Genomic DNA, 26,965 nt, shown 5'->3' on the forward strand with positions numbered 1-26,965 from the left:
GTGTCACTACCCTTGCCTTCAGTAAGACTTAGCAGACTTCTTTCCAGTCCTGTTTGAAATCCAGCTCTGAGTCCTGCCAGCAACACTGGGGCAGGTAAAAGCCCTCTCTTTGGTGACAGTGCACAAAGACCAAGTCCTGGGTTCAGGATGCTTACCCAGGTTCTCACTCCCCTTGCAAATGACCATGTGTCTTCTACCTCTGTGTACTGTTTTTCCTGGTTCTGCTCCGGGGAGCAAGAAGCCCCAGAAGTCCCATTCTCTCCAGCCCCCTATGGTCCCTGTAACCTTGACTCGCCCACCCCAGCTTGGCTCTGGAGGCACATTAAAGCAAGCCTCAAATGCCTGCTCAAAGGGGCCTGAGCCCCTCCCAGCTGTGTCTGCCCACTTGCTCTTCATCTCTGGTCTGGGATTCCTGGCTGTGCTCCCTGCCTTTCATAGTTGCTTCTGAATTCTCTGGTTTGGCAATACATCACATTCCCCTGTGGCTTTGGGGAACCTCTGGGTTTTGTTGGTCAGCCCTCTGCTGTGTCGCCTGCTCTGATTTTATGTACCTACTTGGTCCTTCATGAGGATCATTCTCTCTGGTGTGGGCTCTGTCAAATCCTATGGCAAAGCTGGGATTGGAAGTGGCCTTGCAGTGGCCTGTGGATCCTAGTTCTGCCCCTGGCCCTAGTTTACCCCTGGGACACACACACACACGGCACATCCCATAGCCCTCTCTGATTGTTCAGGAAGGCTCTACTCTCTCTACCTGCTAAGGAAGTGGCTGAGAAGAAAACTAAAGCCCCCTGCCCTCAAAGAGTATCTGTGTGGAAGTCACAAAGTCTAGCCTATTAACTCCACTCCCAAATGGTTGCCATCAGAAACCATTCCCTAACTAGTTTTGCGGTCTGTTCTCTATTAGAAGACAAGGACACACAATGAGCAAATGCAGTGATCCAGGAAGGACAGCAGTCCCAAGAGCTTAGATGAAGGCCCAGCTGTTGTGCCCCATAGGCAGTGATGGGATTGAGCTGAGCAATTCTTGGCTTTGTTATCTGGTGAGAAAGAGCCTGCAAGGACCCAGGTAGTCATTGGGGAAGTGTGACCACTTCTGGGTGGGGCTTGCACCTGTGTGACCCTGGAACTCTTTGGAGCTATAAGGTCTTGCTGCCCAGTTTTGGGACTTTACACTGGCAAGTGACTCCTAACCACATTGAAGTTGGAGAAGTCACTGGGCTGGTCTTTTTCACCAAGTGCAGAGGCGGCTCCACTCACAGGCTACAATGATAATCTTTGGTGATTTCTTCTTGTCAGTGGAACAGGCATTTGGGATGGAATACAAGAGCCTTCTGTCCCTGGGACAGGTCTGTGGTTAAACAGTCATTGATGTGAAACTACTTTTCCCATTTAGAAAGAGATAACAGAGGCTGGAGAGATGGCTCAGCGGCTAACAGCACTGGCTGCTCTGGCAGAGAACCTAGTTCAGTTCCTAGAACCTACTCTGCAACTCAGAGTCACCTGTAACTCCAGTTTCAGAGGATCAAGTCATCTTCTTCTACCCATGGGCATTGTATACATGTGGTGCACAGGCATGCATGGAGGAACACACACACACACACAGAGAGAGAGAGAGAGAGAGAGAGAGAGAGAGAGAGAGAGAGAGAGAGAAAGAGAGAGAGAGAGAAACACACACACTGACAGAGAGAGAGACAGAGACAGACAGAGACAGGAGAGAGAAAGAGAGAGGCAGAGAAAGACAGAGAGAAAGTAGTAAGAATATCTTTTAAAAGATAACAATAAAAAAGGAATGTAAGAAAATGAAATTCCAAACAGTTACTTTGACATATAAATCCTTTTTGATTGTTTTTCTACAGCAGAATCTTGCCATGTAGCTTAACTGAACTATTTCATGATTAATTCTCCTGCTTCAGTCTCCAGTGTCTAGGCATGTAGCACCATGTTTTGCTGCACATAGTCTTTTAAACTCTCCTAATTTCAAAAAATAATATCGTATGTATGGGTATTCTGTCTTCATGTACGTCTGTGCACCACATGCATGCATGCAGTGCACACAGCAGCCAAAACAGGCATCAAATCCCCTGGAATTGGAGTGAACTGGTATTTGGGTGCTGGGACTCAAACCCCAGTCATCTGGAAGTACAACCAGAGCTCTTACCTGCTAAGCCATCTCTCTAATCCCCTTTCCTTTTTGAAACAAACTCTTACTCCATTGCCCATGCAGGTCTCATTCTCTTGAGAATTAAACAAAAGCCAACAGGTCTGACTCAGCTGTGTCGCTTTATAAATTACCAGCTGTGTTTTTAATGTCTGAAGAGAAGTTCTTTGCATGGGAAAGAATACATGAAGACCTTTGTCTATTTACTTCTTTTGAACAGTTAAAGGACTGTTCCGTTGGATTCTGCTTGCACACTGAGTTACTTTGTGTCTCTGCTGGTGTTTTTACATTGTCTCCTTTGCTTGCTCTTTGATTAATGCTCAGTTACCTCACGGGGCCTCTCAGTGTTTAATATCACTTACAAGCTTAATTAAATTAGCTTAGACTAGTTAAAGTAATTAACCAGCTGGGCATGAGGGATCAGGGCTGTAATTCCTGCACTGGGACACTGATGAGTTCTATGTTAGCCTTGACTACAATGTCAAATCCTACTCAAAAATCAGAACAAACAAAAATTTAAGAAAAGAAAGAAAAATTTAAAATTTAACATGTAAGCATTTACTATTTAACCTGCTGCTATCTTGGGGTTTTATTGCTGTGAAGAGACACCATGACCAAGGCAACTCCTATTAAAAGACAACCTTTAATTGGGGCTGGCTTACAAGTTCAGAGATTCAGTCCATTATCATCATGGCAGGAAGCATGGTAGTACACAGGTAGACAGGATGCTGGAGGAGCAGAGAGCTCTGCACCTTGAAAAAAGGCAGCCAGGAGGAGACTGAAATTTTATACTGGGTGGAACTTAGGAGACCTCAAAGCCCACCCCTGATGGTGCCATACCTACTCCAACAAGGCCAAACCTAATAGTGCCATTCACCATGGGACAAACATTCAAACACATGAGTCTATGAGGCCAAATATATTCAAACCACCACATCTGTCTAAAGCTGACTTGACAAATCTAACAAAATCTTCTACATTCAACATCTCACACTAAATTAACTCAATACGAATCAAGTTTTGAAATAATTTTAGGGAAATAGTGCTATTGCCAAATATGCCAATTATTTGAAAATTTAGGGAAAATAGACAAACTCTTAGAAAATATAGCCTACCAAATGCAAATAGAGGGGAAATGGAGCATTTATATAGTTACTAGAGAGTAAATAAGAAGTTACAATGTCTCACCCAAAAGAAAGCAGCAGAAACAGGGTATTTTTCTAGAAAGTTCTGCCATACATCCAAGAAACATGGATTCATTAGGAAAATAGCTCATTGGTAAAGCCTGTGTGAGACTCTGAGTTCATTCCTATTGGCAATTTTGTTTTTACAAGCCTAATACAATAAATTTATCCTCTAAACATAATGTTCACCATCACAAAGGCTGCCCTGTTGTGTTAATGGGCAATGTAAGAGCAATGTGGCAATTTGAAATATTTTTTTCTTAGTATGGGAACAAATCTCTCAAAGGTGTAATTAGAAAGAAGAGAAAGAAGCTTGGTGCAAACAAAATGACCCCTGGGGAAATTACAATCACAAGAAATTCAAACCTTTTACAGAAAAAAAAAATATATTTTCCTTACAGTAAAACATTGGTATAAATATATTTGCACAATTTGTTAATATTTTCAGTGTAAAAAAAACCAATATGTGTCTCAGCTCTTTTCTCACAGTTTTGAAAAAGCATCTCTATACTTTTGAAAGTAGGTCAAAGAGCTGCTCAAGGGGCCAGAGTTGGATCAGTGGTTAAAGTGCTTGCTGTTTAATCATGGCTGGAGTTCAGATCTCAGGACACACTGAAAACACACACCTCTGTAACTGCAGCTATAGTTGAATTCTTCCTATTGGTTTCTAGGGAGGAGTCCAGGGCTTGTGTTACTGCTAGGATCGTAACTGAAGTAGTGATGTACAGAAAGATGGGTCCTACTGACAATGGTGAGATTTTATTTATTCTCTTAGGGCAATGTACTGACCCTTGGTGAACTGGTTCCAGTTTCACAAATTTCCTCCAATATTGAAACAGAACCATTCCACCCTTCATTCACTCTGAAGGAAAGCTCCTCAGGAGGGAATGCAACTCGAAATGGCTCAAAATGGTCCCTGAAACTGATCAGATTCACTAGGCTCCTTGGCTTACAGAGAGCAATAAAAGCTGAGAGTCCCTCTCAGATGAAAGGAAGGTGAGCAGCAAAGAAGACTCTCCAAAGACCCAACCTCATACAAGCTGTCTGGAACAAGTTTAGACCAACTGAAGCACCTGGAAAGGACATTCTCCAGCCTGCTAAGCCATCTACAGGCTGTGCAGTTTCTCCAGGCTCCCAGCTTTTTGAGCTGTCACCCATGCTGGGTGGGCTTTGGTGGGCAGCTGTCTGTGAGTCATTTCTGCTCCTGCAAGCAACCCCTCACCCATATTCCTATAAATAGCCCCAATAAAACTTATTGGTTCAACAAACAGGACTTTGGTGGTATGTGCATTTGGTCTGTCCTGGGTTCCTTATCCAAGGAAGAAAAAAGGTTTGTCACACAACAGTACCTACTAGGTTTTATAACTGTAAAATTCTATTTATTCTTTGTAATTAGCAAGCATTTTGTGAGAAGATATTTGGAAGGGCACTCGTATTCTGTTTTCCATAATTGACCCTAATGGGACAGTTTCCTAAAAGACAAATGTACTAGTCAGGACTAGCTGATCTATGTTGAGATGATTTAGGTAACCCTGTGCTCTGCCAGGGAACTGAGATAATGTAACAATTCATTCAAACTTCCCACTCGGGCAAGGGAGCACTCTGAAATCCTGGACCAAGTTTGGATTGGGGAGGCCTTTCACCACCCAGAAACGTTGATTTGCATTCTTTCAGGTGACATCATAACCAGCTATGGAACCTTGAAGGCTGTGACTAGAGGCAACCCCTGAATTAGCCATCATTCGTGAGGTTTCCTCCGAGGAGTTAGAGGCCAGGTTTAGGCCTGGTGTCTTAATAGTGCTTTACTAGTACGATTAGTCCGATTTAGAAATTTCGGGTAGCTGGTTACAGCGCAGCTCCCTAGAAGGATACTTCTGTGGAAGTATCTCAGAACTCCCAGAGTGGACCCTGCTGAACTGCCAACATCTGACTACCAAGCAGTTCTCCATGTGGCAACTGAAACAGCTTGGGGTGGAGGTGAAGCCCGAAGCTTCAAGAAAAGCTCAAAAACGAAAGTGTCAGGATAGCAGTGGGAAAGAGACAGATTCTGAAGGTTTGGGACAAAGTCCAAAAACCAAATGCAAGGATGGAACAGAAATACTATTTAAAGAACCTGGAAAGGCTTGGAAGAAGACCCCTCAGAAGCAACAAGACCTCGAGCTTGAGAAACACCAGCCAGGCAAGGGTCAGGTACAGAAACCCCAGAAAGAGAGTCCAAGACAACAAAAACACATAGAGGGTACCAAAGGGCCTCCAGAGCAGGCTGTACCTGAGGGGAAGCCTGCTGATGCTCGCAAGGGTCGCAAGCGCCCCTATTCCACCATAGAGGAAAAGGAACAAAGCCCCCCAAAGCACGGAACAAAGCACGGAAGGTTGTCACAGAAGAGAGATCCAGAGAGAGGGGGGAGGTGTTCAGAGGAGACATCCATTACACAAAAGAAAGATGGTGTAAACCATGGGGGAAGAGGGGGGAACAGCTGGGAGCCTGACTAACCGGGCACACCAGCTCTAACCATCATGGATAGTGGCAGAGGTGACAGGTTACTCCCCAACAAGATGGCAGTACTTGCAGCAGAGGAAAAGCCTCTCACAAACCTAGAAAAGGGCAGAGAAGTGGATCAAAATTTTCATGTTACAGAGGACATGGAAAAGGAAATTAGGAGTGCCCTGGGTCCAGGACCCCAAGAGGAAATCCTAAGTAGGGGATTCAAATTGCAAATCACCCGAAGCGATATCCAGACCCTCAAGAACGGTCAGTGGCTCAATGATGAGATCATCAATTTTTATATGAACCTTCTGGTTGAGAGAAACGAACACCAAGGCTACCCCGCTCTTCATGTGTTTAGCACTTTCTTTTACCCCAAGCTAACGCAGAGCGGTTACTCTTCTGTCAAAAGATGGACTGGAACAATTAATCTCTTTGACAAAGAAATGATCCTGGTGCCTATTCACCAGAGGGTACATTGGAGCCTGGTGGTGATCGATTTGAGAAAACGAAGTATCGTATACCTGGATTCCTTGGGACAGAAAGGGAAAACTATCTGTGAGACCATCTTCCAGTATTTACAAAACGAGAGCAAGACTCGAAGGAACATCGAGCTGGACCCTCTGGAGTGGAAACTATACAGCATGTCCGCAGAGGAGATTCCTCAGCAACTGAATGGGAGTGACTGTGGCATGTTTGTCTGTAAATATGCAGATTATATCGCTAGAGACCAACCTGTCACCTTCTCTCAGCAGCACATGCCCATCTTCAGGAAGAGGATGGTATGGGAAATCCTGCACAGTCACTTACTGTAACAACACCCACCTGACTGCTGTGGTCACCAGTGGTCCCTGTACTTTTCTACCGTCCTAACTTGGGATATCCGACTGCTGCCCTAATGCCACCTCTAGGATGCATGCAACGACTGCAGGCTTAGACACTGCTGCTGTCCAACCCACAGGAGACCATGAGCAATACTGTGCAATACTGTTGGATTTTTTAATTGCTGTTTTTTTGTTTTATTTTGTCTTATTTTGTTGTGTTGTGTTTTTTATTTGTGTTTGTTTTTTGTTTGGGTTTTATTTTTTGATTTTTGTTTTCTAGTTTGTGTTTTGTTTTTGTTGTTTTTTCTTTATTTTGTTTTTAGTTATTGCTTTTTGTTTGTTTTTTTGTTTTGTTTGGGTTTTGTTTTTTGTTGTCTTGTTTTTGGTTTCTGTTATTGCTGTTTGTGTTTGTTTTTTGTTTGTATTTTTTCCCATGAGACTCGTAGGGAGTCACACAGGATTCGAACTGAGGAACACAGACACGGTCTGCCAGTAGAGGGCGGGTGCCAAAGCCATGTGCCACTGCAGGCTCCCGGTGTTTTTTTTTTTGTTGTTGTTTGTTTTTTTGTTTTGTTTTGTTTTAATTTTTTTTTAAATTTTATTCCCATGAGACTCGTAGGGAGTCACACGGGATTCGACTCGGGAATGTGGACAGGGTCCACAACCAGAGGGCAGGTGACAAAGCTCCACCTGGGCTCACTGTTTGTATTTTTGTTTGTTGATTTTGTTTGGGTTTGAGGTTTTATTTTTCGTTTCTTTTTTGTTGTTTTTGTTTGTTGGTTTTTTGTTTATTTGTTGTTTTGTTTGGGTTTTGGGTTTTGTCTTTTGTTTGTTGTAGTTTTGGGTTTGGTTTTGGTTTTATTCTAAGTTGTTCTGTTTGTGTTTCTGGTTTTGTTTTGGGTTGTTTTTTGTTTTTATGTTTGTGTTTTGGTTTTGCTCTTTCTTATTTTTTTATTTGTGTTTTTGGTCCTGTTCTTGTGTTTTGTTGTTGTTTTGTATGTTTTTTCTGTTTTTGTTTTGTTTTGTTTTTGTCTTCCTGACCCCACCACAGTGATTATTTTTCTTGACTCACTGCAAACCTTGACCATTATCATTTTTCAATCCTCTTGCCCTTGTTCGAACTGTCTATTTTCCAAAGGAATGTCCATCCCAGTGCCATTCCCTGCTGACGATGAGGAGGGACATCAGCAGGAAGAGGCAGAAGCTGTTCACTGGCATCTACAATGATGGAGTTGGATGCTCTTCAGTTAAAGCTGGGGGTAGTAGTGGTGTTTTTTTGTTTGTTTTTTTATTCTTGAAAATAGTATATGAAATGAAAATGAGTTGTACAGATCGGTGCTGTTCTGATCCACCGTACTCTACTGGACTTGTACAGGATGTAGACCTGCAGCCAAACTACTGACTGGACTCCAGGACTATTAAGAAAAGCACCACGGTCATTAAAGACTCATTCTTTCCCAGACCTGCCTTAGTTTTGGAAGTTGATTTGAAGTAACTACAATGGCAAATGTCCGTTCTTATCTCAGGTCTCACTGAATACAAACCCCATCTAGGGCTGTATTGAATTTTTCTTTTCAAAAGTTCTATTCAATTTAAATTTTTATTCTTAAAAAATATTGGTATCTATTAAGATGAAATTGAGATTTTTTTTCTCATGAGATTAACATTCCCACTGTGGAAGTTGGGGATTTGGTATTTAGGGTTGATACCGACAGTTATAAAATAACCTATTTTACATGTGATAGTTTGTATTTAACTTTCTATTCATTACTTATGGTTGTGTTTATGCAATTTTTACTCAATAAAGTTTAAAGTTATTTAAATATTTCATAAGTTCTGGAGTCTCCTGCTTCTTTTATGGGGTAGTAATAAAACCTGGGTTGTGAGGTGAAAGCTGAAAGCAGCAGGTGTGGAGGGCTTGACTCACCAACTTAAGCCTTAGATGCATTGTGCATATCAGTGATTGTTATTCTGTTCTGGGCCTCTGCAATGGAGTTAGAATGTTCCAGAGAGCACCCACTCCTTTATCTTGCGTTATAGAGGGAGACTATAGGTGGAGTTTAGTTGAGCAGTGTCCAGCTGAGCTGTAGAGTGATAGCAATGGACAAATGTATTGATGCACACGGGACACTTGTCATTGAAGCTGCTCTCCATTACTGTAAAGGGAACTCAGGGAGGTCCACTGCTCGCTGCTTCCACAGACTGAGACTGACCCTGGAAAAGGAAACAGTATCTTCATAGTTTTGCTCAGATGTAGGGAGAGAAAATGTCTCAATTCTCTTTTGTCTATAGCAAAGAGATGATGTATAGAAAAGTCTACACAAAGTTGGGGGAATGGCTCAGTTGGCAAAGTACCTGCCAGTAAGTATGAGGATTCAAGTTTCACCAAGAGCCCCATTAAGATAGACCATGATGGGTGCCATGAGAAGGGAGAGACTGGGTTCTTTATGGCACAGTGGTTTTCCATATTTCTTTCCTCCAGCCCTCCTCCTTCCTTGGGAGTATGATTTTTCCTAATCAGCCATTCTTGCTTTTTATGCAGGTGGAAGTCTCTAATCGATTGCTTGAGGACAGAAGATCCTAGAAATCCCCCCAGGGGTCTTCTGAACCTTGTTACCATCCACTATCAGTGGTGTCCATTTCCAAAGGCATAATGTGTACACTTTCCTAAAGAGCATCACATGAACTGGAGCGATGGGTGAAAACCTGAAGCTTGGTGGTAGATGGGAGAGCTTACCCACTTATGATGTTTAAGTCTACATGTTCAGTCCTCAGGACCTGCAAAAGGAAGAAAAATAGGAGTTTGGAGCAGTAACATACATATTGAAGGAGGTTTTTTTCAATGTCAAATAGGTAAATAATAAAAATTACAAATTAAAGTGTAGCAGAATTTTCCCTGTCCAATTAATTTAAATATTAATGCAACAAGTAGCCTGTGATTGGACAGGGAAAAGTCAGGTGGAGGTAAGATTTGGAGAGACAAGGTGTAACACAGGTGAAGGAAAGGAAAATGGAGGACAAACAGGACAATTCAGATTCTGTGTGGCTTTAAACAGCCACAAGTAGCCATAATATCATCTAGGGATAGAATAACTGGAGTAACTTGTTGAGTCTAGGTGGGCAGCTTGTATCATTATCAGTTGGCCCTGAATTTATTCTGTGGGCATCTTGTGGATTGAGAATTTATTGATATATAAATCTGACTGATTAATTATAAGCTTCTAGAGTTTTGATTTACTGGATTACTGGGATTTGGGCTGCCGAACACAGTGGAGGGACAGCTGAGACAGGACAGGCAGCTCTGAGGCAGGAGAACTGAAAAAGGGAAGACTGCAGACTGCTAACCAAGAGGCAGCGTGACTGCCAGGAAGATAGTAGGTGTTTATAGTGTTGAAACGTGCTGTTCATTTGTAATATTTCCTGCAACAGGTGATGAATCAAGGTGATGGGCAAGAATCCACTAGAAATATAAGATCATTGGCCTGAAAGTTAGAGTTTTATCTTTTTAAGTGAGTAACTGGTTAGCTCTGAAAGGAGTCACATGGACTCAAGTTCAGGAACCTTGAAACACAGAAGGCTCTGAGGGACCCTGCTGTGGGGACTGCAGGCTGCTCTGAGTCAGAGACAGGAGAATGAAAGCTGCCTACTTCTTGAGGCAGAGACTGTACTGTGAATTTATAAAACTGGGGTTATTGGCTTTTAAGAAAGATTTACATACAGATTTTGCCCAATGCACATGGGGAATTTTGCCCGTGGTTTGGGACTAGGATAAGGAAAATGAGTCAGTGAGTCCAAACAGAGCGAGCAGTGATAATGACCGGCTATGCTCAGGTATGAATTATAAATGTCCGTGGCTCCAGGCAGAGAGCCAAACAGATAGATGGAATAACAAGATGGCTGCTTTAGGCAGAGAGCTTAACAAGTAAAAACTACCTGCTTCTCATAGACTGGTATTAATGAAAATTTAAACTAGTTGCTGTAAAGATGGTATAAAGATATATTCTTCTGATGGGTCTTGCAGGATGCTCAAATCTGTCTAATGTGGGCTCCCCGAGAAATTTGGGTTCAAATCCTGGTTTGACTAACTGCCTGCTTATAAGCAGGTATAAATAGAAGTGTGAATCAAGTGCTTTAAAGATGGTGTAAAGATAAACTGTTCTAATATGCCTTACTCAGATTCTGTCTAACGTGGGATCCATGGGAATTTTGGGCTATTATCCTGCTTGGCAAAATAGAAAAGGCCTAAGAATAGGCACATACAGTATTTTAGTTTACTTCATTTTTTGTATTGTTTTAATTTTCAAGATGAGTGTAATTTAGTGTTTTGTGGTTATATTATTCCTCTGGGAAAGAGGTCAATACAATGTTCTTCTGGCTACCGGCTCAGAGATATGCTGACTTGGGAGGAAGGTTTTGTCCTTGCATTATTTATGGAAGGCAATCAGTGTCTATGCAACTTCCAGAGTAATATTGATCAGATGTCACAGAGGGAGACCCCAGAGAACTAGATTCCAGAGAACCAAACAAAAAGATTATCTTGATGATACTAAAATTATTTTTGAGATTTGTGTATTACAGAATCTACAGCTTTGGTGACTCTCATTGTCAGACATGCTGGACTGACCTGCTGGAATTACTGATATCTTGGAGTTTCAGCCAGATCCAGTCAGGACACAGACATCAGAAACTAAATCAATTGTTCGGGTGGCTTTCTTAAGGCCACCCAACTCCTTATTTTCCCTACCTTCCCTCACCCCCCTTCAAAATATCTCAACACCCATATTCTGCTTGAAGAAGTTATGAAGAGTTGTCGTCCCAGTCCCTGGGCTTTGGGGCTGGAGGTGGTTATTCTAAGGTTGCCTTTCTGGGAAATTTAGAAGTTGTCATAATTGGAACAGGGAAGAAATAGCTAGAATTGATTGTGTAGCCATAATCTCATTTTGTAGAAGCCTTTATAATAGTTACTAAGTTGAAGTCACAATTCCTCCTTTGGTAGAGAATTTCTTTTGATGCAGAATCAAGGTATCACTGGTCTAATTTCTTCTACTGATATCACAGATTTAAAAGTACAAGGCTTAGACCCTGTCCTTCTATAACTGTTATTATAAACTCATCTGAGACGTTTAAGCCTGTGAGTTAAGGGAAAAATAGCAAATTCATGGCTTTGAGTTTCTTGTTAGAGTGTTTCAGATATTTTAATCAGGAATAGCTGAGGGTAATGAATGGACAACAGTCCAGATTACTTTACATAGGCAGTTGGTTTTCTATTTTTTTTAGATATTTTATTTACACTTCAGATGCCGTCCCCTTTCCCCATTCCCCCCTTAGAAAACCCCTAATCCACGCCCCCTTTTCCTTTTTGCATTTATACATTTTTTAAAATAATGTTAATCATAGCTTTATAAGTTTGGAATTGTTCAGTCAGAGGTGTAACCCACTGACCAACCTAGATATAACAACTATCTTTGACTGGTGGAGATACATGAATATCTGCCTCCCTGTCTCCCCCCTCTTTCTCTCTTTCATCACCTAGCTTCTCCTCTCCTTCTTCTCCTCTTCTTACTCCTTTTCTTCCTCTCAGTACTCCTCCTACCTTAGCTTCTCCTACACATCACCCCTCCTGTTAAAATGAAACCTTTCCCTCAAAATACAATTAGAGCATAATTATGCCAATTTGTACCAGTGAGGTACAGGATAGTCCTAATACCCCGTCCATCCTTTTGTTGACTAACCAGCACCTCTGTCATCTATCCTAACTAAAACATTTAGTTCTGAACCTGGCTTTAGGATGAATGTCAGCTGACGACCATCCACTCAAATCTTTTCTCTTAAGGTAAATAGCTATAAGTTTTCAACCCCGTCAGAAATCCAGAATGACTGAATTAACTATAATTGTAAGCACAAAGCATAGCTTCTAAAACTTAGCCAATTTATAGAGACCTCTGAACACCTGAAAAGCCCCTATACTACCGAACTTTGGAGCATCAAATCTTCAGCCTTCTAGCCCAGAATCATCTGACAGACCTTAGTGATGCAGGATTATTAAGGACTGATTACTCTGTCTAGGCAAATATAATCAGTCTACTATTCTGCATGTGTGTCCTTTTCTGGACAGTAATTTGTCTGTAGATGGAGAGAGACAATTCTTGCCTAGTGGCTGTTACCACACAACTGGTGTAACAACAAGGATGCTCAATTTCTTCTTAGAATCCATGACAGGAAGCTGTCAGGAGCAGACAGGTCTCTAATCAATATGACCATTAATATATAAATATTTGTAGCGTCAGTTCTATGGACTTCTGATGTTTTGAAAACCAACTATCCATGTAAGGTAACCTGGACTGTTGTCTGTTCACTCCTCTCAGCTATTTCTAAATAAAATATGGAAAACACCCTAACAATAAACTCAAAAATATGAATTTTCTATAATCCCTTAACTCATAGGTTAACAGTCCCAAATCAGTTAAAAAAGTTAAAAAAAAAAAAGGGCTGGGTCTACGCATTGTATTCATAAATGTGTTATACAGGCACAATGCCCATGAGCGTATCAATATTCATCTCATTTTTATATTAATAAGAGGCTCGTACAAATGAAAACCTTAAATTTAAGATCAAAGTAAATTTTGTACCATTTAAGAAATTATAACTTCATCTTGATAATAATTATAAAGATTTCTACCAATAGGTTATGGCTATGCAATAAGTCCTAGCTAATCCCCCTGTTCCAACAAAACCACTACTTTTCCCTAGAAAGACAGACCATTATTGACCACATTACTCCCCAAGCTCAGGGAATAGGGGTGCTGACTCTTCTTTAACTTCTTCAAGCTGATTAAGGGCGTTGAGATTTTAGAAGAGGGGTGGGGAGAAGAGTAAGTTGATAAGCCTCTGATGCTGTGTCTTCACTGAATCCAGATGGAATTCCAGGACATCAGAGGTTTGGGCAGGTCTGATCAGTATACTTGATGAGTAGATACACCAAGGCTGTGTATTCTGCAATATACAATTCTCAGAACAAGTTTTAGTATCAAGAAAAAAAAATTCCCACCCCCAGGGGGCTGACATTTTTTTTTAAAGATGTTGGTTCTGAAGACTTTTTTTTTTCCGCTTGTTAAAATTGGTTGTAGTATTTACGTTTCAGATTTTATCCCCTTAGCCTACTTCCTCCTACCACCCAGAAACCTCCTATCCCATCCCCCTCCTCATGCTTCTATGAGGCAGTGACTGCACCTACCCCCCCCCGCTATCCCCTCCCCACCCTCACATCCCCCCCCCACTGTGTGTTCATTCTTTTTTATGGGACCAAGAAACTCCTCTCCCACCTATGTCCAACAAGGCCATCCTCCCCTACATATACCTCTGGAGTCTTGGGTCCCTCCCTATGTGCTCCCAGGCTGGTGGTTTAAACCCTGGGGAGCTCTGGTTGTTTGGTATTGTTGCTTTCCACCTGGGGTCAATAACCCTTTCTGCTCCTTCAGTCCTCTCACTAAGTTCTCCATTGGGAAACCCCTGATCATATCAGTGGTTAATTGTGAACATTGTCCTCTGAGTGTGTTAGTCTTTGGCTGACCTCTAAGGAGACAGCTATATCATGTTCCTCACATTATGCACTTCCAGCCATCCACAACAGTGTTTAGATTAGGTGGCTGTACATGGGGTGACTACCCAGGTGGAATGGTCTCCTGATGGCCCCTCCTTCAGTTTCTGTTCCATGTTTTGTTTCCCTATTTGCTCCCTTGAGCATTTTTGTTTCTCCTTCTAAGTAGAACTGAGGCATCCCCTCTTGGTCTTCTTTCTTCATGAGCTTCATGTGGTCTGTGGGTTGAGTCTTCGCTAATCCAAGCTTTTGGGCTAACATTCGTGGAGTTATGTTTGTGTAACTATCTTCTTTTGGGGTTTTTGGAAGATTACTTTCTTGCTTTTTCTAGGTTGTAGTTTCCCTTCTTGTGATAGAATTTTCCACCAATTATTCTTTGAAGTGCTGGATTTGTGTTGAGATACTGTGTAAATTTGGATTTGTCATGGAATATTTTGGTTTCTCCATCAATAATGATTGACAGTTTTGCTGGGTATAGTAGTCTGGGCTGGCATTTGTGTTCTCTTAGGGTCTGTATGATATCAGTCCAGGATCTTCTGGCTTTTATGGTCTCTGGTGAGAAGTCTGGTGTAATTCTTATAGGTCTGCCTTTATATGTTACTTTGCCTTTTTCCCTTACTGCTTTTAGTATTTTTTCTTGGTTTTGTACATTTGATGTTTTGACTATTATATGGCAGGCAGTATTTCTTTTCTGGTCTAAACTATTTGTAGTTCTGTAGGCTTCTTGTATATTTATGGACATCTCTTTCTTTAGGTTAGGGAAGTTTTCCTCTATAATTTTGTTGAGGATATTTACTGGTCCTTTAAGTTGGGTGTCTTCCCCCTCATCTATTCCTATTATCCTTAGGTTTGGCCTTCTCATTGTGTCTTGGATTTCTTGTATATTTTGGATTAGTAGCTTTTTGTATTTTGCACTTTCTTTGACAGTTGTGTCAATGTTTTCCATGGTATCTTCTGCACATGAGATTCTCTCTTCCATCTCTTGTATTCTGTTGGTGATACTTGTGTCTATGACTCCTGATCTTTTTTTTAGGTTTTTTATCTCCAGGGTAGTCTCCCTTTGTGATTTCTTTATTGTTTCTACTTCCATTTTTAGATCCTGCATGGTTCTGTTTAATTCCTTTTCCCATTTGGTTGCATTTTCTTGCAATTCCTTAAGGGATTTTTGTGTTTCCTCTTTAAGGGTTTCTATCTGTCTACCAGTGCTCTCCTTAAGTTCTTTGAGAGTGTTATTTATGTCTTTCTTAAAGCCCTCTATCATCATCATGATAAGTGATTTTAATTCTGATTCCTGCTTTTCTGGTGTGATGGGGTGTTCAGGGCTTGCTATGATGGGGTAGCTGGGTTCTGATGATGCCATGTAACTTTGGTTTCTGTTGCTTACGTTCTTGCTCTTGCCTTTTGCCATCTGGTTAACTCTAGTGCTGCCTGTACTTGCTGTCTCTGACTGAAGCCTGTCTTTCTAGTTATCTAGCTTATGTCTGATCTCCTAGGGGTCCAGATGTCTCTGTGATCTTTTCCAGCTGCACTGATTACAGTGGTACCTCTAGGATGCCTCAGGATATGGTGCCTCCAAGGTAGTAGTCCAGCTAGGTGTCTGCTGTTCTGGGTGCAGTGTCTCCTCTAGAATATCTCAGGATATGTTGTCTGAAGCTCTGAGTTCATTTGTTCCTCTGTGGCTCTGGATTGAGTGGACCTTCCAGTACGTCTCAGGTGGAATCCGGGGTCCACGCAACAGAAGACCTTGCAGAGGTCTGATCCAGGCCGCAAATCTGAGAACTACTTTCTAAGACAATGTCCAAGTTAGAGCGCCTGGGATCCCTGCTTCCTCTGGGTTCTTGGAGGTTGGGGACAGAGCTGCCACCCAAGATCTGCTCAGTGCTCTGGCCCAGACAGGAAGGAACCAGTGTTCCGGGCCGGGAGTGACTTCCTGGGTCCTTTTGGTTCCCAGTTACTCCCTGTTTAGGGCGGGCCCTGCTGTCTGCTTACCTAAGATACTGCCTGAGTTAGAGCGCCTGGGATCCCTGCTTCCTCTGGGTTCTTGGAGGTTGGGGGCAGAGCTGCCACCCAAGATCTGCTCAGTGCTCTGGCCCAGACCGTGGCAGTTGGTTTTCAAAAAATGTCAGAAATCCTCAGGATGTGACATTTAATGTTATTTATTCACTTCTCTTTGAGACAAATCTGCTCCTAAGAGCTTCCCATTCATGGATTCAAAGGAGCAGCTGAGCATCTGTGTCTCCTGGTGAGGTAGTACATAGTGGCTGGGTGCCCAATGGGCAGAAACTTCCTGTCTCTCCTGCAGACCTGTATAGTCCTTGAGAAGACACAATGTTCAGGTTAGGACAGCTTAGTTCTGACAAGACAGAGTAGGCTAGTCCTTAATAATTCCTGTTTCAACAATCTGTCAGATGATCCTGGGCCAGAAGGCTGCAGACAGATGCTCTACCTTCCTGACTTACTGGGGCTGGATAGGCAGCCAGCTGTCTCTACAACTTGATCACTTCTGGAAGCTGTGTTGGACTTCCTATACATTTTCAGTTCATGTTGATCATTCTCAGATTTCTAACAGGGTTGAAAGACCACTTGTAGTCTCATAGCCAACCCAGGTTATTTACATTGAGAGAACAGATTTGGGAGAATGGCAATAGTTGTGTTTAATTTATATTTGAAAGAAAAGTGGCTTTTTTATTTTTTTATTTTTTATCTAAACAGAAAGGATGATATGTAGCAGAGTTTTCTCTGTCCAATTAATTTAATATTAACACACAAGGAGTCTGTGATTGGACGTGGAAAAGGGAGACGAGGCTATTAGTTGCAGAGACAGGGAGTTACTTGGGTGAAGGGAAGGGAAATGAAGGACAAACAATTCAGATTCTGTGTGGCTTTAAACAGTCACAGGGAGCTATAATATCATCTAGGGATAGAATATTTGAGGTAACTTGTTGAGTCTAGGTGGGCAGCTTGTATCATTATCAATTGGCTCTGAATTTATTCTGTGGGCATCTTGTGAATTGAGAATTTATTGATATATAAATCTGACTGATTAATTATGAGCTTCTAGAGTTTTGATTTACTGGGTTGCTGGGATCTGGGACTGCCGAACACAGGGGGTGGACACCTGAGATGCTACAGGGGACTCTGAGGCAGGAGACCCAGAGAAGGGAAGACTGCTGACTGGGGTTAGTCAAGAGGTGGCAAGACCACAGGGCAGAGAGCAGCAGGGTGCAGTGCAGAAACTGCTGATCATTTGTAATATTTCTTGAAACACTAAAGCTGAACTACACCATAATACTGGCTTTTTAAAAATAAAACTTGCTGTAAAAGTAATTTAGTGGTTGAGAGCCAATGTGGTTTTTATTCAGTAAGACAGAAAATAAAAATCAATAACCACACCTCCTATAAAGAAAGGCAAGTGTTGTTTCATGAAATGTGTTTGTTTTGTTTTTCTGAGAAAGGGTCTTATTCTTCAGCCCTGGCTGGCTTGAAACTTGCTATGTTGCTTAGAATTCACAGAGATCAATGTGTTTGATTCTCCTCTTGAATGCAGGGACTAAAGGCACATGCCATCAGTCCCAGCATAAAATATCCTGATTTTTATTTAGGTGACGATCTAACTGGTTTATTTCAAATTGAAATGTATTCCTACAATACTTCAAAATACAAGACATTGCAAAGTGGCTTAAAATTAAATCTTAATGTTAGATACTAAACTGTTATGAAATTTTTTATACAAATGACTACTACCTTTACATTCAAGATGCTATTGAAGGAAGGAATTCTTTAGTCATGTAATTTCCTTCCTTCCTTCCTTCTTTCCTTCCTTCTTTCCATTCTTCTGTCTTGGAGTTTCTTTTATTGTGAACAGACACTATGACCATGGCAACTCCTATAAAGGAAAACATTTAATTAGGGCTGGTTTACAGTTCTGAAGTTTAGTCCACTATCATCATGGCAGGAAGCATGGTGGCACACAGACAGACACGGTGGTGAAGAAGCCAAGAGTTGTACATCTAGATCAGCAGGCCCGAGGAAAAGAGTGCCACATTAGTCCTGGCTTGAGCATCTTAAACCACAGAACCTGTCCCCAGTGACAAATGTCCTCAAACAAGGCCACATGTCCTAATAGTGCCACTCCCTATGTGCCTATGGGGGCCATTTTCTTTCAAACCACCTTCCTTCCTTCCTTCCTTCCTTCCTTCCTTCCTTCCTTCCTTCACTCCTTTCTTTCTCTCTTGATTTCTTCATTTCTCTCTTTTTTTTCATTTTTTTTCCTTTGAGACACAGTCTCTCTATGTACTCCAGGTTATACTGGAACCTGCTTTGTAGACCAGGCTGGTTTCATACTCAAAGATTTTTCCCTGCCTCTGTCTCCTGTGTGCTAAGATTAAAGGTGTGCTCTACCATGTCCAAGGAAGAAACCTTCTTAATGGACCAGTCAGGCCTGAAACACTCACATTTGACACAAAGAAAAAGAGGAGTATTGTTCTATTTATTAATAACTGTGAACTTGACACTGCCTAGAAGACTTTAAAAAATACAAGTCTCAACTGTTTGAGTAATTAGCTTTATCAGTTGGTCTGTGGACATGCATGTGAGAGCTTGTCTTCATTATCTTAATTGATACAGAACAGCTCAGCCACTGTGGGTGGCACCATTCCCTGCTCAGGTGGCCCTGGGCTGGACAAGGAAGCAAGATGAACATAGCTGGGACATCATCCCTCCACGGTTCTTCCCTTCAGGTTCCTTCCGGCCCTGACTTCATTCAATGATGGACGTGATCTAGACATATAAGCCAATCACACCCTTTCTTCCCTGGGCTGATTGTGGTCATAGCTGTTTATCACAGCAACAGAAAGGAAACTAGGACACAAATGTTTAAGAGGAAGTCACAATGAGGCAAAAGCAAAGTAGGCTATTAGGTTTCTTCACAAGTTAAAGAAGTAGAACTGCCTGTTTCTTTGAAGTCATTCTTCCACAACAATTATTTTATGTAACATATATTTAAACACATAGATAAGCAATAGTGAGGTTCCAAAACAAGTTTTCAAGTACATCTGTTTTTCTTCAGTGCTGGGACTAAATCCAGGACCTCAGACATGGGGCATAAGCACTCGGCCATCCTCCAAAACAACCCACCAGTAACAACAAAAAAGTCTTCCAATCACAAAAATGAAAAGATAAAAACAAAACGTCAATTCTAGTGGAATATCAAGCACATATTTCAAAGCAGAACACGATCATGATATAGGCTGCTTCTAGCTGGTCATTTTCAAAGTAAAAAACTTGGCCCAACAAATCTGTGAGTCTTACTAACCTCACATAACTAGGGTATTCCCTAATGGGAGTTCCTGACAATTCAAAAGCTCACTCTATTAATTTAGACTTGAGGAGTTTAACACCAGTATGTCAAACTTTAAGGGATTTTACAACTCATCGGCCTATAGTTATTTGTTTCTTGTACCTGTGCTTGTCTTGCAATGCTCCAGGAAGAATTAGAAACAATTCTGTAAAACCTCCAGTAAAAGTGAGATCTCAACTAACAGCAGCAATATCACTCCAGTTAACATCTGTATTAATGGCAGACAGAAACCGTAAAAATAATGTATTGAGGTGTCATTCACGTACTATAAAACAAAAAGTTTCCAGGGAGGCATTTTTCTATAGCTCATGCTAACCTTGAACTTAGAATCTTCCTGACCCAGTCTTCTCAGTGTTAGTATTACAAGCCTGTGCCAGCACACTCAGTTTAGTTTTCTCTAAAAATATATTTTGAAGGCTAGGCATTTAAGTGGACATTTCTGATTTTGTTAGAGACTCCTTTGTGTTTTTCTGGAAACTGTCTTATGAGAGGATGTTTTGCTGAGAACAGACGTATTTTTCTGGAAACTGTCTGGTGAAATGGGAGGTGATATTTTTCCGGAGCGGAGCTTGAGAAGACACATAATGTTTGGAATGAGTATAAGTGTAACCCAACAGTCAGTGGATGGTGCTCTGGCATTGGTTCACCTTGCAACTCTTTGCTGGTCTTCGTTGGGCTTCTCTGAAGCTGGTCTTCACTGACATCACTCTTGCATTGGTTCATTTCTTTCTTGACTTTGGAGAGAGAAATGCATCAAAGAACTTCTGGTGGTATTCCAGGTGCTTCTTGCTGCTTCCACTGACTCTCGTCAATTGATTAGCTGGCAGAGCCTCAAGGTTTCCTCTGGATGGAGCCAGTGCTGCTGATTTGCCTTTGATGTTTGCTGAGTGGACTGGACTGCTGACTATGAAGATTGGAATCACCCCAATGAACTATTTCTAAACAGATTCATAATCTTGTTTTCTATTAACCTTTCTTTTCCCCTTCCTCTGCTGGGTGGCTGGCTAGAAGAAAGGTTGAAGCATTTAGGAACCATCATTAAAGTAGGTTTTGAAAAAAAATCTAAGCCTAGAAGGTGCCTCATGTTTTTATTCTCACTACACAAGAAGCTGAGGCAGTTGGATTCCAGTGAGATCACTGCAAGCCTCAGATACATAAAAAGATGTAGGACAGCTAGGGCTACATAGAGACACTGTCCTTCAAAGAAAAAAATAAATTAAATATGATTAGCTAAGTAATTTACTTAATGAATCTTGATGAATGTGATTAATATTTAAGTAAGTTACCATTAATGTCACAGGTACCTAGAGAGTGCTTTTGCTATAAAGTATTGGCACGTTCTTTGGGCTCCCAAGGCAATAAAAGCCTGGCACCTTTACCTTCATCTCTATTTGTCCCCCTTACTCTGAAAACTTCATCATCACATGCTTTAACTCAGTGTTAGCTATGCTGAATATTAAAGAAATATCTGTTTAAAGACCAAGGCTACCTAACCTGTCTCCAATAGTTCAAGAAACAGAAGTATCTTATCAAAGCTTACATGATGCCCTATTCTGGACTCTGAAAGGGTGCCTGAATGTCTCCAGACATGGTTTTCAATCTGCAATTATTTTGAATTCCAGGAACAGCAGTGCCTCAAAGACAGTGACAACTTCTATATGTCATATGGAAGCAGAGCTCAGATAATGGTCAACCAGACCACACAGACAAAGACCAATCAGGTCACACAGTGACAAGCCTGCTTAGCCATGCTTTTTAACCACTTCCTCGATATAAAACTACAGTTCATATCAGTGACCTGGTGATGGACTTGTAGTCAGTGAGCCCCTTCATCCTCACCTCCTAATAGAACCACATTGCTTAAGCTTTCTCCGCCTGTCACCACTAGGTGTCTCTGTAAGTGGTGTGGCAGGAGGCTGAGTCTCCTTCCTTGGCACTCCCAGAGCTCTTGCCATCCTCCACTGACTTCACCATGACAGCTTTGCCTGCCTTCCTCTAGCGACTACTCATGCTGAGCGTCCCTTCTGTGCACCTGTGCTCACTGTCTCTGAAGCCGCCTTCTCCACATGTGCAGTGATCCACTGGGAGTTCTGCCTCCTCACTGTGAGCCCAAAACTCACATTCACACTCTCTCTCAGAGGCCTGTCTCCCAGACTCTGCCAATTGGACAGATGAGTGTGATGTCCCAAGAAGAAGCTGTTTAGTATTCCAGTAGTGTCAGGGTCAATCTTGATTCACAAGTGGTAAGAAAACATCAGTAGGAGTATTTGTCCCAGTGTTCAGAGATGCAAGAGCAGTTTCTTAATGAAAACATTATAAAGCCTTTTAGAACCAGCTTCAAAATGAACTATACCACATTATTTGAAATAATAATTAATGTAATAAGCACCTACTATTTCAGTGTTATTCATAATAATTTTATAAGAATTATTTATTATTTACAAATAATATAGTTGTTATTATTATTATTATTATTATTATTATTATTATTATTATTATTGTCAGGGTCTTACTATGTAGCCCTGTCTGGCCTGGAACTCACAGAAATTCGCCACCACTTGTCTTTCAAGGGCTGGGATTCAAGGTTAGCACCAACATGCCTAGCAGCAATTCTCTGTGCCACTCAATAGCTGCTTGATAACATTCTTTTATGTTATATCATTATTTTGGAAGAAAGGATAGATTTATTTTGTCTAGCTCAAGACTGAAATTCTAGAATATATGTAAAGTACTTATAGAAAACACCTAACAGGGTCCTACCACAGTGATAATAGAGTGAACAGCTTGGTAACCAATTCAGATTTCATGGAAACATTATGAAATCTGTCAAGAATAGAGCTTTTCTCTCTGAACATCCTTTTAACTTAAAAACATCAAACTGACAACCTATGGTAATTCATGGGTCTACATTGATCAATATCTTCTCAGCAATTACAGAAATGGCCTTGTCATTTCAAACACACTCACTGACATCAATCAATACTTAGTAGCTCTCAGTGTTAATGAATGAGATTTTAAATTTTTATTGAATGAAACATGGCAATGTATGGAAGGAATGCACAAATCAATGAATCCATATTTTCCAGAAGACTTAAACAAGATGCTGGAGAGCTAGCTTAGCCGTTAAGAGCACTCTCTGTTCATCCAGAGTACAATTCCTGGAACTCACATGGTAGTTCACAAGCAACTATAATTCTAATTCCTGGGATCAAATACCTTCTTCTGGCCTTCTGTGTACTGCACACACCGGGTGCATAGATATGCACGAAGGTAAAAACAACTATGTACATAAAATAATAAACATTAAAAAGTTTTTAAAAGACCACTACAAATTTAAGAATGTTAAAATTGTGTGCATCCTTTAAATGTGAGTCATTCAAATGCAAAATATAACCAGACATGAAAGCTCACTGGTAGGGTTTATCACTGACTGGAATTCACTTTAAGAAACTATCACTCCCAAATAAAAATGTTCTAAAACTGCACTTTCCCCTTTGATAAGGGTTTTTCTTCATTTCACCAGTTCTAATTATGTGCATTTGTGCAAGCCTGTGTGTGGGTATGTGTATGCATGTGCTGTTACTCACAAAGGCCAGAGGTATTGGGGTGCCCTGTAACTGGAGTGACAGGAGGTTGTGAGCCACCTGTCATGGGGACCAGAAATGACCTCTGATCCTCTGGAAGAGCAGCATGGCTTTTCATTGCTGAGCCATCATCTCTCTAGTTTCCTTGTTTGCTTTTTGAGACAGGGTCTTTACTATGTAGATCAGGCTGGCTCTCTCCATATTCTAAAACAACCTTTACACTAGCTTGTTATAAAATAGTATGAGTTAGATGTTAGATTATAATTTTTTCTAATGTCTTACCGATAATTATTTTATGTGCATTGCTGTTTTCCTGCAATGTATGTCTGTGTGAGGGTGGTACTAGTACTTTTGTACTGTCCTGTGGATGCTGGGAGTTGAACTTGGATCCTTTGAAAGAGCAACCTTTATTTTTAACTGCTGGGCCATCTCTCCAACCCCAGATTATAATTTCTTATAGTACCGCAATTAAAATAGCCTAAAGTCTTATTATTGCACAGACTTCTGGTAGACCAAGAAATACTGATTGCAGTCAGGAAAGTGAGGACATATTTTCGTTTGTTTTATTTTTTAAGCTTAAAAACCCATGCTTATTTGTTTGTTTTATGTGCCTCTTAGTGTGTGTGTGTGTGTGTGTGTGTGTGTGTGTGTGTGTGTGTGTGCACATGTGACATGGCTCTAAGGTGGAGGCAGAGGACAGTTTATTGGAGGCAGTCCTTTACATCCACTATGTATTCTTAGACCAAACTCAGAAGAGCCTTGGTTGCAGGCGCCTTAACCAGACCCTCTTGCCAGCCCCTCTTTCTCCTCTTACTTTCTTCTTTGGTAGGTATATTGCCTGAAAAGGAACAGAACCAAACTCTTTAAGATTTGGTGCCATAGGTTCTCCAGCTGTCTTGAGGGCAACATTCACAGCCCATCACTCTTTTGAAATACAACCTTTCTATCTTCTATCACACCACCTTGAAAATAAAGAACATTTTTAACATTTCCCATCAGAACCATCCTAGTCTCACCACAAACGTCAGGGCTCCCATATCTCTCTGCTTTACCACTACCTTGCTGCAACATCACATCATGCCTTCCATTCCCTCCACCCTAGGTGAGACTCCATGTGGGTGCTGAGAATAAAGCCCAGGTTCTTTGCAAGAACAAGTGCTCTTAACCACGGAGCCAACCCTCCATCTGCCTCCCACATTAGTGTCTGCACCTTCCAGACACCACTGGGGGACCTCAACCATGACCCTCTGAGCCCCCGCGAGCTTCTGGAGCTCTGCTGCGTGGGTGAGAATGTAGTGCATTTGGAGAGGTATCCATTGCAGCAGCGCCTCCAGCTCCACCTTCCCCAGCTGTCACTAAGAGCAACTAACCTCGGCAAAAAGTCAAAAGCTTGGACACTGACCTCAGGCAGGGAGCAACAATCTGGCGGTTCTAAGTCCTGTCCCAAGCTGACCACTGAACAGCTGAGCTCTGCCTCCCACAGTTTTTTTTTAGTTTATCAGTCAAGATTTCGCACCACTCCAGAGTGACAAGCCCCGCCCTCCAACTGTTGCTCCAAGCCAGGACCTGCCTTCTGCTCGCCTAAGTTCCGCCCTCATCCTGTGGCTCCACACTCCGCCTCCCGCGCTCCAAGCCCCGCCCTCATCCTTAGGGCTCTAAACCTGGACTCTGCTTTCTGAGCTCCCAAGCTCCGCCCTCAGCCTAATGACTACAGACCTGGGCTCCGCCTTCACCGTGTCTGAGATCCGCCCTCATTTCTTTTTTTTTCTCTCTGGGCTCCGCCTCGCGACCGCCAGGCCCCGCCCTCCGTCCGTTTCTCCACATCCGGGCTCCGCCTCCTGTGCCCTCAGCTCCGCCCTCAGCCTGTGGGCCATTGCTTTGTCCACGGGGCACACCGAACCTGACTTTTATTGTGCCCAGACTGGGCCTGGGCGGGATCCCATCCACAGGCAGTGCCAGCAACATGCCATATGCAGCAAGCACCAAGGCAGAGCCACAAGGCTGCAGCTGTCTTCTTTCAGGCACCCCAGTTTTGTGCTGAACCTCAGTAGGCTTTCTTTTGTCAGGACCATGCAAAGAGCTGGACAGCAGCCATTCATTCAAGGAGCTCCCAAAACTAAGGGTGCTGTGAATTATATGTAGTCCCCGCCTCCAAGGGTTTATTAAGATCACTTAAAACGCCTTGGAGATGACAAAAGTTAAGGCTCATCATTTTACTTAGATTTGCCTCCAACCGTTATAACTTTAGGCTTCCTAAGAATTCTGTTAACATTTTTCTATCTGTATTATTTTTTCATTCATTCACCAATTTTGTTTCATCCCGGCCAGGTTCTTTCCTCACTTGCTTCCCAGCATGCACTTGGACCTGCTGTAGACTCCACTCCCTTCAGTACTACAGCAAGGCTACTTAATCCTTAGAGGATGTGCAGCCCAACCAGGTGACTAGACACCTGCCAGGAGAGCCTATTAAAAGATTTCATTTTGGGGGCATCCAGGTAACTGACCCACCAACACTCATTCTTTTTTTTTAATTATAATTTTATGTAAATTGGTGTTTTGACTTATATATGTCTGTGTGAACCCTTGGAACAGGAGTTACAGACAGTTATGAGCTGCCATGGGGGTGCTGGGAATTGAACCTGCCTCCTCCTTGAGCCACCTCTCCAGCCCATGGATTATTTTCCAAGACATTCCTCATCTGTGACTTAAAGACTAATGAAATTGTAACTGATAAGTATATCTTAAAGGACATATTTTTCCTGGAAGAAACGTTTATCGCATAAGGAAATAATAGTCTAAAGGTAATTAAAATATTTTAATTTATGCAAAAGAGGCTCATATGTCTGAAAGTTTTTATTTCCTGCATTATAGTATTTGAGAATTTTTGGAGACTTTCAGATTTTCAAGATTAGAACCATTTAATCTTTTTGGTTTTCTAATTTTTGTTTTCTTTGGAGGGTTTTTGTAAGTTTACTTTCTATTACTTCCAGTTCTGAAAGGGGGTGTGTTAATATATTGCCTGTACCTGTCTCTAACTCCAAAGCCCAAGAAAACAAGTAATTCTTTTTCCCCAAGAATCTCATATGCTGGAATTACAGGATTGTGACTTCACACCTCCTTCCTATATTTTGATAAGGCTTTGGATTTAGAGTTTGATAGTGACATGAGATAAGAATTTGGGGACTGTCAAAAATATATATATGAGAACTTAGAAGTCAGGGGAGCAGAGTGTTATGGATTGAATTAGGTTCCTTTAAACCTTATATATTAGCCTGGTATAGTGACACATATCTGTAATCCCAGCACTTGGTAGATAGAGGCAGGAAAATTATAAATTCTCTGCCATTCTTGGTTGTGTGTGTGTGTGTGTGTGTGTGTGTGTGTGTGTGTGTATTGAGTTTGAGGCCAACTACATGAAACCTTGTTTCCAAATAAATAAATAAATAAATAAGCAAAAAAATTAACACTCCTCAATGAGGAGGTTATACAGTTTCTATGGTTGCCCTCACAGACTAATATAGACATTGTCAAGAAAGCAAATGGCCCAGGCTCAGCGTGCATGCCTGTAATCCCAGAACTCAAGAGGCCAAGGCAAGGGGCAAGAAGATCTCAGGTTGGAAACTAGGCTAAGTTACATAATGGAACTGTCTGAAAAAGCAAATGGAAAGACAGTACTGAGGTCCGGAGCGATGGCTCCATGGTTAAGATCTCTTGCTATGCCAGGCATGGTAGCACATCCTTTAATCCCAGTGTGCAGGACACAGAGGCTGATCT

The 26,965-nt window shown here is 41.7% G+C and overlaps 1 long non-coding RNA gene and 1 pseudogene across 1 annotated transcript; one reads left to right on the plus strand and one right to left on the minus strand.

Moving 5' to 3' along the window:
* The first annotated feature begins 5,289 nt into the window (after positions 1-5,289).
* LOC143435647 (sentrin-specific protease 2 pseudogene) lies at positions 5,290-6,642 on the plus strand (annotated as a pseudogene).
* Positions 6,643-7,244: 602 nt separating this feature from the next.
* LOC143435648 (uncharacterized) lies at positions 7,245-24,985 on the minus strand. Its single transcript, XR_013106136.1, has 3 exons — positions 24,908-24,985; positions 17,993-18,134; positions 7,245-9,429 (listed from the first exon to the last, which is right to left on the minus strand). It is a non-coding gene; the product is annotated as an uncharacterized LOC143435648 (long non-coding RNA).
* Positions 24,986-26,965: the final 1,980 nt, after the last annotated feature.

Source organism: Arvicanthis niloticus, chromosome 22 (genome assembly GCF_011762505.2).
Source record: "Arvicanthis niloticus isolate mArvNil1 chromosome 22, mArvNil1.pat.X, whole genome shotgun sequence".
NCBI lineage: Eukaryota > Metazoa > Chordata > Mammalia > Rodentia > Muridae > Arvicanthis > Arvicanthis niloticus.